The sequence below is a fragment of the Gadus morhua genome, chromosome 18, assembly GCF_902167405.1.
Source record: "Gadus morhua chromosome 18, gadMor3.0, whole genome shotgun sequence".
Taxonomy (NCBI): Eukaryota; Metazoa; Chordata; class Actinopteri; order Gadiformes; family Gadidae; genus Gadus; species Gadus morhua.
The window spans coordinates 20,025,601-20,033,911 of record NC_044065.1 but is presented as its reverse complement, the minus strand read 5'-3'; positions in this window follow the sequence as shown (position 1 = coordinate 20,033,911).

Below are 8,311 nucleotides of genomic sequence, written 5' to 3'. Positions count from 1 at the left end.
ATGTGAGATATAATTAAGGGAAGAAGAAAGCAATCCTATGGCTGAGTCACGTCACAATAACAGCACTAAAGACGTATTGACAGTCGGTCATCAAATAGTTTCTGCCAATAAAGATGTGCCTGGGTTCTTCAGTTGGATTTGGCTGCAGCGTCCCGCCTGCGCCCTAACTGGGCGTGTGTTGTTGTTGAGGTCTCATAATGCAGCTGATTGACGTGAGGAGGACGCAGCCGTCCCTTGGGATGACGTGTTCCTTTAGAATTGATTCGGGTTGGGCTCTTCTGTTTTGTTTCTTACAATGCGTTCAATGAGGGCGTAGGTTTGGTTTGAACACTGGTAGGGAGACATCTTAAAACATTGTTGCTCATCATTCCAAGGGCGGATTAGGAGTCCGCTCATCTCCAAATTGAACGGCGTGGCCATATTGTTGGTGTGTGTCCAAGATTAATTTATATTTTAAGCGTATTGATGTATTACTGTAAGATTTCATAACAATAGAATTCCATTGTTAACTAGCAAAAGGTGCAGGCCTTCTCACAAACTGCATCAGGATGCTTACAACAGAATATCACTAGACACTGGACGGCGAGGCCTACATGCAGATAAGGTCTAGAGGGGCCCTGAAGGCAACAGATCATCACTAAACCCTGGACAACAGGGCAGGGCATTAAGCATGCCAAGTCAAACTTAAACTAAAGGTTTTAGTAAGTATGATTTCTTTGCAATCATCCACACGTAGCCAGAAATTCACCCTGAGTTAAACCGGGTGCACATCGACTACATTAATACCAGATGTTATTATTAAACCACCAACAAATTATTTCTATCTGATTTCTATTACCGCTTTAGGCTATATTGTTTATTTATTTGTATTAAAAAAAGTATCATCACTAAGGGATATATGTTAAGATGTCATTGTATTGTTGACTACAATGTTGACTGCAATGGAACAGTTGTGTTAAAAAACTCAATAAAATACTAATTATAAAAAAAGAAATACCAGATGTTATCATTGAACCATCGACTACATTAACCCGACGTTGTCATTGAACCATCGACTATATTAATACCAGATGTTGTGAATGACCCATCGATTACATTAATACTAGATGTTGTCATTGAACCATAATACCAGATGTTATCATTGAACCATCGACTAGATTAATACCAGATGTTATGAATGACCCATCGATTACATTAATACTAGATGTTGTCATTGAACCATAATACCAGATGTTATCATTGAACCATCGACTATATTAATACCAGATGTTATCATTGAACCATCAACTACATTAACCAGACGTTGTCATTAAACCATCGACTTTATCAATACCAGATGTTATCATTGAACCATCGACTACAAAAAATAATTGCCAAAACCTTCTCATATAGCAGGGCTGGGCAATATTTTTTCATTCAGAATGTCTTGGAGGGCTGAGAAAATGTTGTCATGTCTTAACCATTAGATTGGATTATAGAAAATATATTGCTGCAATTCTAATCAAGCATTTGTAATCAAAAGTCGCTCAAAACGAATATGAATAAAATCATTTAATTGCATTACAACCCACACATATAAAAAAGTACTCAGTGGGAGGAGCTAAGTCTCTGATGGCTTGAACAAGTGCACTGAAGTCAGGTGTATGCAGGTGTTAATGAGAGTGGTTCTGTGTCTGGACTTGTTATATTTCATCAATAAGAAGGTTGAATGACACTTGGTAAACAACCACATGCTCCTCATCGCGATCACGCACGTACCAGCAGTTTATACAATCAAAGTTTAATCAATAAATAAATGAAAAGTTTCTTTTTCATACCACTATTACTTCTATTACCAAAAATGGGGGTAATGCAGAGCAACAAACATTTGTATTGTGAAACTTGAGTTTGGTTTTATATGGATCCTTCTTTGGGTTGATTGTAGTCTGAATTAGATCACTGCGAGATCACTGGGCAGCGATAACCCCAAAAGGGGGGGCACCACGGTACCATATCTGGCCCATCTCCAACTCCTTCTTATCTCGCGTACAACTCTTCACTCATGGCATGTGGGAGAGAGAGTGCTTCAGGCTGACTTCAGGGCTTCTTCCCGGGGCTAGACCAAATAAGCCAGACCTCTTTTAGTCCATCAGCTCAGTGACTCCCAATCGATTTGTGTTTCTATATCCGGAACTAAGTGCGTTAATTAGGTGAAGTGTGTTTAATGAAGTGGCCTGGACCGGAACAGACTGGGTAGAATTGGAATATCATATTAATAAGTATGTTTTATGGGCGCCCCGGGGGCTCACCTGGTAGAGTTCGCAACATTAAGGCTTAGTCCTGGTTGCACCGACGTGGGTTCGATTCCTGCACGTGGTCCTTTGCTGCATGCCCTCCCGTACCTTCCTCTCTATCATAAAGCATATAAATGCAAAAATAAATCATAAACAAATAAATAGGTATGTCAAATTAGTATATTTTCAAAAATTTGAATAATTGTGTATGCCATAACATAACCCAACATCACCCAATAGACCTTACCCCAACTTGAACAAATTCCACATCTCCTGAATGTAGAAGGTTGAAGTAAACATCATGTCACATTATTTTTTTCTTTTACATAAAACCATCAAAACCAGATTAAGATGCTGAATTCTTCCTCTGGAAATATAAATAACCTGGCCATATCCTGCTTTACAGTGGTTGGCTGGGCCAATGCTAGATGTGACCCTTTATAACATGAATGAGGTCTCTGGTTGCGGACACATCAACCCCGTCTCTTGCTGTCTTGACAGTGAATTTATCGCGACATCCAACTAGAGACACACCACTGCTTAAAATGAAGTAGATCATGAAATCGAGGTAATCAGAGGCGCACTGAACCCAAAATATTTTCTGCTTCTGTTTAAAAAGTGGTCATGTCTCATATGATCATGAACATAGTATGCCGTTTTGTCAGGTTACTAATAAAGGCCCATGATTTTGAGACAACAGCATTCAAATCCTAATTTGAATCCATTGTATTTAAGCTTCCTGTTTTCTTTGTTCCCCAGTGAGCACACATTTTCCTTTCAGCCTCAATGTCTTTCTGTTTGATCTTCCTGATTTTTGATCTTCCCTATTGGTAATAGTTTACATTTGACCTTTGGGAGTTTGATTATCTGGATGTTTGAGTTTGTTTTATTCAGAATTACCTTTGTAAATTGTGTAGCTTTGCAGTAAAGACTTTGATTTGAACTTTACCTTGCGTCCTGTGTCTCTGTGTCTGGGTCTCTACTGACCACATCTGTCGCGGTGCAAGGGGTGTTGGGGCTCAAACAAGGTTGAGGCAGGGTGTGGTTCTGCTGTCATGCTAACCATTTCTGTACCATGGCTGCTGACAGCACTTGGATCAAATCCTACCTTTCTGACACTTTCCTGCCCAGCCATTCAGATACCAGTTAGCTCCACTTGATCAAGATGGACAAACGGTTTCATGAGGGGAGGAGGAAGAGAGACTGGAGATAGTCAAATACACGCGCCATCACGGTCTGCCTTCCAGAGCCACGGGGGTTACTGGTTTCGGGCTTACAGGACCTTCTGGGAGTGGGGAGGAGCCCAGGCAGCATCAGCATCAGTGTGAGGGAGGGGGGAGACAACTTGGGCACTTCTTAGCATTGTGTCTTGTAAAAGACTTGGCACATAGGCCGCATCAGGGAGGGAGATGACTGTAAGACAGCGTTCAATACTATTAGTGCTCCCTATGAGTATTTGTTTCAATAATAATACGTACAATATGACATTGTTGAGATGAGAGTGAGGGAGGGAGCATTTACAGCACATCCCAATGGTTCTCCAGTGGCTGTTGGAGAATCAGATTTATTTCAAGCTAGATGTTAGGGCCGTCAAGGAATGGCCTGTTCCCTCAGATTGCAAACAGTTACGGAGGTTCTTGGGCCTTGTATATTCAAGAGACCTCCATAAGAAACAGCAGTATGGGGGCTGCTCCTTTGCAGCCTCTGACTGGGCCCTCAGTTGTTTATAGTTTTTGAAAGGAGTTTTGAAGACCGTCTGAAGATCTGTTCCACTGCTAGTCTCTCTTCTGGCTACCATCCCAGTGCCACAACCAGATGCTAGCGACAGGGCTCCTCTGTCTGATGCCACATTGACATTACCCATCCTGCATGGGTCATCATTTGACTTGGATTGAGTATTTGCATCAGTTTCACACGGTTTCAGCCAGGGATGTCTGCTTTCCAGGTTGTCTACGGCTGTCAACCACCGCTGTTCATGTAGCTGGAGGATGGGGTTTTGGGGCTGTCGACAAAGAGGGCCCATGCTGCTCTACTCAGGGCACCTGGCCACCTCAATAGAGTGGCTGACAGTGGCGGTTTTAGGCACAGGCGAACCAGGCAGCCGCCCGGGGCGCCATATTTGTGGGGGGCGCCAAATCAAATGGTGGCTGACCAGCATCACATTCCTGCCCCTCTCTACTGGGTGGGACAGAAGGTCTGATTCTCCCCTCAGAACCTTGCCCTCAGTGTGGAAGGTTCTTGGTCCTTTCCAATATCCAAGGTGGTCGACTTCGCGGCAGTCCAGCTACAGCTCCCCAACACCATGAGAGTGCACCCCATCTTCCATTTCTCAAAGGTCAAACCCACAAGGAGCAGTCAACTAGATCCCCCCTCCTGACCTCCTCAAACCCCCCCGGGTTTTCAAGGGTGGTCCGGTCTACCGGGTCAACCATTGGTGGGCTGTTGGCGAGGTCCCCTCTTGGGACATCCAGGACCTCATCATGCCTTACCAAAGCTACCCGGACCAGCGTGTAGTCGTCTCTAGATAGGGGGTAATATCACCCCTGTTATTCCTGTTTTCCAACTTAATACCTTCCTACTCTTTGTAAACCTTTGTTTTCCACGCCTGTTTTCAGTTACTCATCAGCCTGATCGGACCTCCCTGTTTTCTTTGTCCCCTGGCCAGATTGTCCTTGTTCCTCAGTGTGTACACAGTGCCATTCAGCCCTGACATGTTCTTGTTTGATCTCCCTCGTTTTGATCTGGCCTGTATCCCAGGCTCTGGATGTTGCCTATTCAATGTCTTGATTGATTACCATTGGACCTTTTGGACGGTTTTTTGAAGTTTCACTTTTGTTAATTGCCTAGACCCCCAGTAAATACTTTGATTTTAATTGTTGGTTTGAATAGTTGGTAGGTTAATCAACGGTACATGGTGTAATAACACTTGAAAAAACATTGGTGTGTGCCAATGGAGTTCAGGCAAACAAAGCAGATGCATATCGAGCCATTGATGCGCATAAGCGAATGTGTGGCACGCAGATGTCTGATTTCAGCTGAAAAATGCATGAATAATATTTGTATACACATATATATTTTTTGGAAGAATACTGGAGCCTCAGTTTTTATCACTTGGTGAATAAAAACAACAAAAGGTTTATGTATGAATCCGAAATTAGAAAAAAAATACTCTGTTGAGTAATGCTAGGTAGCTTCAAGGAGTTAAAAGTCGAGTGGGGCGAGGGCCCCAGGGCTAAAATCACGTTCCTTTCTATAACAGATGGCACCAGGACGCCGCCAGCAGAGTGCACTGAAGAGCCTCCTTCAGAGGAGGATCAGAAAATTGCCTGGGGGATCGGTGGTGTCTATTCCTTCAAATAAACGGTAACGCTTCGACCCAAACATCCATACCAAGAGAAGTTTCGAACAGAAAAATATGATGAATTCAATGCTGGCATTTTAAATTCTTAAGCTCACAGTTTATTTGGGGTCTGGACTCAAAACTCTTTCATAATATTAATCTCTAGAATCAGATGCATCTATAAAACCGCGCCTCTTATGCCCTAAAAATGTTTACTTTTCACACAATTTCATATTAAAGCCAAGCATTATAAAAAGATTCACAGGCTACAAAAATAATCAAAAATTCACCAAAATCACCAAATAAAATCTTTAGACCAAGCCTCACAAAAATCCTCAACAGAATTTGTTTTATTTAGTTCCATTTCAGAAAAATTGGCCAATAAAGTTGGAGCAGTTAGTCAATTTTTCTTAAGTAACCATTTTGTTATTGTATAAAAAAAATACTATTATTAGGTGGATACCAATACCCCCCACTACTAATAAACCCAAATTGTGGTCCTGCACCCAAAGGTGGCGCTATTTAAAAAATATATGAACTAGCCTTATTTCTCCTCCATTGACCTGGACTCAAAATTCTTTCATCATAATAATCTCTAAAATCAGATGCATCTTTTTCACCCTGGTCTTCTGCTCCAAAATGTTTGCTTTTCCAATAATTTCATAGAAAAGCCAAACGTCCACAGTCTCAACCCATTTTGCCTCTTTGACCATTTTGTTATTGTATAACTACCATACGGCTATCATTTGGTGGATACCATTAATATTGCACATTTTCAGATCTATAGGCAATCAATATTCCGGCTCATTAGTTTCCAAGAATCTGACTGACAAGACACAGTATGGCATTAAGGGGAACATACTCATTAACCATTTTTCCTTCATAATGACCTCTGTCAAATTATTTTTTCTTCGGTTAGTGTTCTTGACAACAAATGTTTAATTTCCCCAGAATTTCAACGATTTTTCAGGTATTTTCTAAGAAAGCCCTTAATTAATTTAAGAAATGTGTGCTTGGAGTTTTCTGGATGTTGTGTGCTTATCAATAGACACTTTCACCATGTGAACGAGGCTACATTTCAGGTTTGTCAGTGGCTCAATGGGATAATGCCTTGTACTGGTGATCCTTAGTTTGAGAGTTTGAATCCTGATTAGGCGTTTATGAACATGCTGAACATGACATTCGGCCATTGCTCTGCAGCCCAGTCACCTGAAAGCCGAGGCACAGCATGGCATTAAGGGGAACATCAACATCTTTCTTTCATAATTATATGTCATATTTATACATCTTCCATTAGTGTGTTCTTGACTTTTCATTTTGCTCGGACCCCGTTAATCACCGCTTGCGGTTAGATTATTTATATTGTTACTTTATTTATATGCCTATGATTATAATAATAGTATTATCTCATCAGAACCCCTTCACTTGTGTGTTCAGGCCACTGCGTGCTGCTGCAGTATCCAATGTTGAAGGGCTGAAACATGTGGCTTGCAGGTAACCATGCTAGATGTAGGCTATGGAATTTGGATAAAAGGCCTTCTTATCTGACTTCTGGGCTCCTACAGGAGGCCTACAGAATATCGCGGGCTGTGGTTCACAAGGTCAACGATTAGCCCTTCTTAAACAGAAGAAAAAGGAAGGTTGATTTTAAAGCTCGAAACAATCAGATGGTCTGTTCTCTCAGACTGTATGTAATCCAATTCATAATAATGAACAAATAAAGGATTCTGTTCCACGATTGGTAGCCTACTTTCAATGTTATTTAGCGTGTGTGTACGCGTGTGTATCTACCACTCCTTCAACGCACATTGCTTTCCTGCTGAAATAGAGATATGAATAAGATTTCTTTTTTATTATTATTATTTTTGCCTTCTCAAAGTGAGGCTAAAAGTTATTTATTCCGTTGGATTGGTGCTTCCCACTATTCGCACGCTCGTCAATCTTTGCCTAATGAAAGAAGAGACCGTGTCTGTGAGAGAAAGGGGAGTGAGAGAACAGTTGAATGAACGACTCTCCCTCTCTCTTTCTCTCCCCCTCTCCCTCTCTCCCGCCCTCTTCCTCTTTCTCCCTCTCTCTCCCTCCCTCCCTCTCACTCCCTCGCTCCCTTTCTCTCCCTCTCTCTCTCTCTCCCTCTCTCTCTCTCTCTCTCTCTCTCTCTCTCTCTCTCTCTCTCTCTCTCTCTCTCTCTCCCTCTCTCCCTTGTGTGTGTGTGTGTGTGTGTGTGTGTGTGTGTGTGTGTGTGTGTGTGTGTGTGTGCGTGCGTGCGTGCGTGTGTGTGCGTGCGTGCGTGCGTGTGTGTGTGTGTGTGTGTGTGTGTGTGTGTGTGTGTGTGTTGAGCTCAAACACCGCAGCACGCACCACCACGACACCTCCAGTGTGTGCTCTCCTTTTAATCTTGAGTTATGTTGTTGAAGTCCAGAGGATGAAAGGTGTGACGTGATGTCTTGAGACCATGTCACCTGCGCTGCCAGGTGAACAAAGATGCGGGATCCTCTCCGAGAGTGACTGATGAGTTTGTTTCTGGACTCACACAACACACGCTGGGTGAGGGAAGAGAAAGCGGAGAGAGTCTGAAAGCCGCTCGTTAAGTGAATCAATATGACGGTTATAGGACTTGTGTTGTGCACACTTGTTCACACTTGACGCATTGTTGCTGCTGGCTAAACTTTAACCACTGGACGGCGGCGCGGGCAGCGGC